Source organism: Stegodyphus dumicola, chromosome 1, assembly GCF_044657685.1.
Source record: "Stegodyphus dumicola isolate Sdum_Otavi_A_Nest chromosome 1, ASM4465768v1".
NCBI classification, from domain to species: Eukaryota; Metazoa; Arthropoda; class Arachnida; order Araneae; family Eresidae; genus Stegodyphus; species Stegodyphus dumicola.
Genome location: NC_140768.1, coordinates 36795406 through 36799055, shown reverse-complemented (window position 1 = coordinate 36799055; position 3650 = coordinate 36795406). Strand labels below are relative to the sequence as shown.

General features: G+C 33.7%; 1 non-coding gene across 1 annotated transcript; it reads right to left on the bottom strand.

Moving 5' to 3' along the window:
• Positions 1 to 2096: 2096 nt before the first annotated feature.
• TRNAT-GGU (transfer RNA threonine (anticodon GGU)) lies at positions 2097 to 2168 on the bottom strand. The gene has a single exon. It is a non-coding gene; the product is annotated as a tRNA-Thr (tRNA).
• Positions 2169 to 3650: the final 1482 nt, after the last annotated feature.

Sequence of the window (3650 nt, the reverse complement as noted above, 5' to 3'; positions counted from 1 at the left end):
CGTACTGTTTTGTTCGAAATTGTGTCTGACCGCTTGAATTATCGCAAACTGTGTTCCCGATGGGTTCCAAAAATGCTCACTGATGTTCACAAAACAAAGCGACTTGGTAGTGCCCTGACATTTCTCACGCGGTACAGTGATGAGGGAGAAAACTTTTTAAACCAAATTGTGACAGGTGATGAAACTTGGGTGTGTCATTTCACATCAGAATCGAAACAACAATCGATGGAGTGGAGACATACTCATTCTCCGAAAAAACAAAAGTTCAAAGTGACAATGTCATCACAAAAAATCATGTGAACTGTCTTCTGGGATAGGAAAGGCGTTTTCCTTACTAAATTTCTTTCCAGATGTGAAACCATTAATGCGGCACGATATTGTGAGACTTTAACAAAACTAAGGCGTGCCATTCGAAACAAACGAAGAGGAATGCCCAGTAAAGGAACTGTGTTGCTCCATGACAATGCTCGGCCCCATACTGCTGGTGTCACTCAATCGTTAATTCGACAGTTTCATTGGGAGCAGTTCGATCACACGCCGTACAGCCCGGACTTGGCGCCGTCCGGCTATGACTTGTTCCTGCACATGAAGCGCGAGCTTGGTGGCAAGCGCTTTGGATCTGACGATGACACGAAAAATGCTGTGGAGTCCGGGTTATTAAAACTGCCGGGAAGTTTCTTTGACGATGGTATACAAAAACTGGTCACCCGCTATGACAAGTGTTTGATCATTGGCGGAAACTATGTTGAAAAATAGTTTAAGACATGTATTTTCATGTAAAAATAAAATTGGATTCGAAAAAATTGTTTTACTATTTTTTTTTTTTTTTTTCAAAACGGTACTTAGTTTCCGAATACGCCTCGTACATTTTGTAATTGCTCCCGGGAGAAAAAATAATATTTTTTTTATGAATGGTATCATATAATACACCATCTATTTTGTTCTTTATCTTTTGTTTAATAAATGGGCTTCATGAATAAGTCACGTTTGTTTTGTTTCTGAATCATTATTTGCCGGTATTATCCTTAATTTACGAATATTAGCATATAACAATAACATCGGCGGAATTACTTTAAAAGGCCTTTTTGCTCGGTTCTTAGTTTAAATTGCACTACTAATTGGAAGCCATTGGGTAAAATAAAATTATATATTCAGTAGAGGAATCCAGTAGAAGTTTAAAAACAATATTTGGATGCGGTTGTTACTGGCCTCAATTAACCTTCTTTGTTTTCTTTATGCCTAATACCTATTGTAGGCAACGAATTTCAGTTCTACAAATATTTCATAGTAGAATTTGTAATAGTTAGATTACAAAATTAGCTGGTAGTGGGTAATATTTATTACCATACAAACATTTAAAATATTTAATATAATAAAATTAAGGTTCGAAATTTTTAAAGCCATCTTTGGGGAAGAAATTATTTTAGTTGAAGATTTAATTACAGAATTCTGTTCTATTAATAAAGGTGCTACACGGTCAGGCAATGCGAAAAATGTCGGAAACGTAATGAATAGAAAAATTAAGAAAGGAAAATTTACAATTTCAGATCAGATGAAGATGATATGCAATATATTCGCTGAAGATATAAATACTGTAGCAGTTAATATTTAAGAAACATTTTGGGATAATGTTTATATAAGCCCATCAAGGATTTGTATTTTTAGACAAAATTAGCTCTCAAATTATCATCGTCAGATTAATGAGCCTGTAAATAATACCATCTTAACGTACAGATATTGTGGGAACCGCCTGCGTTGTTCTGGGTACAAAATATAATTTATTGTTATTCTTGGAACGTGTTGATGCCTATAAGGACCTCAGAACACAGCAAAAGCTCAGAAGCTTGTGATTCTGATAATATGACCCTGTTTGCAAGCATTGTTTGAAATAAGCAGCACCTTCGTAAAGCTTTTTATTTGTGCCTGTTTAATGTATTTTGGTACTGAAAAATGGATCATAATCAGGAACTAATTTTCGGACCGCGTAACTGAAGAAAATTTTAAAATGATGCTAGTTTAAATACTTTTTGATATGTTAATAATATTGTAGAGTCATTAGGTTAATTGGAAACAGAAAAGAGGAAAAAATATGCAACCGCCTTCGCCGGGAATCGAACCACGGACCTCTGGAATACCAGCCCAGCGTGCTACCGTTACACCACGAAGGCACGCTAGGAAAGCGGGAGAACTACCTTATATACTCCCCTTTTTAAAGGGCGACTAGGGTTTTAGTGGACCTAGTCGCCAAATCCTGGGTGCTGAGAATCATCATCCAAAACCCTTTTAGTTCGGGCGCCACTTGTAGAGTCATTAGGTTAATTGGAAGCAGAAAAGATGAAAAATATGCAACTGCCTTCGCCGGGAATCGAACCACGGAGCTCTGGAATACCGGCCCAGCGTGCTACCGTTACACCACGAAGGCAAGCTAGGAAAGTGGGAGATATAATATGAAATGTTTGTTTTTTATACTTTGTTAAATAATTTTTGGCCTTTAGTGCTTTTTATGAAACCGAAGCAGGCAGATAATTAAAGAACTGATTGATATTTATATATTGATTTACTCTTAATTGATACTGATTCTGATTTGCTTCTGATTAATATTTTAGTACTGATTTTGATCGAAACTGATTTACGTAAAGTCCAAAAGGCGTACGAAGTGGTTACCTCCTATGAAAGGACAGACAATTCACATCCCTGCCTTCTCCGGGACTCAAACGCTAGCTCTTCGCTACGCCAGTCAGAATCACGTAGAAGTCTACGTATCCATCTGGGCAGCCATTTGGTATTAATTAAAAATCTCTTTCCATGATTTCTTTTATTTCATGACTTTTAACATTTGATCTGTTTCGAGGCAGTCAAAAATAAAAAGTTGTATTTTTAATTTAACTATAAAAACTACTTTATATGTGAAAAGAAATTTTCCTTATGTTTTAGTTTATTTATAACTGCATCAAGAATCTACATTTTATGAGGATATTTCGTGTAAACTAATGCCAATAAATAAATAAAAAAAAAAGAGTTAAAAGGAATAAAATATATATTTTTAGTTTATGCTTTTTGGAATCTAAGTAATCATTCACAAGTCTTAAAGTTAAATTTAAAAAAAATTAAATCATAGCGATATTATTTTATAGAGATTTAGCAATTTTACTAAAAAAATTTCTAATTTTTATGCAAACACTAGTTGACGGTTTCACTGTTGATTGATTAGCAAACTCATAATGTTTCAACTGATTGACAAAGTTTGAACTACTTAAAAACAGTCAACTCAAAATTAACTAGACCTTGTCTAAAAATAAGTTTCTTTATTGTGAAAATGAAACGATTAATGTAACAAACCATTTACTGAAAATACAAAAAAGAAAAGAAAAACGCGTAATGAAATAGTGATAGCAGATTATGTCATAATATTCGAAAGGTGTTTTGATACTCACAATAATACATAATTTAACATATATAATACGGAATAGTTAAACATTATTAAATCATCCGATAAAAATAAATTGTTAAATCGCAGATATATCAAACTTGCGACCATTAATCTTCTGTTTCACGTTAGATTTCTTTAAAAACACATGAATAATAAAAGCAAAAACAACTCTTTTCTTTGAAGTTTAATTATTTTGTTTTGAATGCTCATTTAATTTACG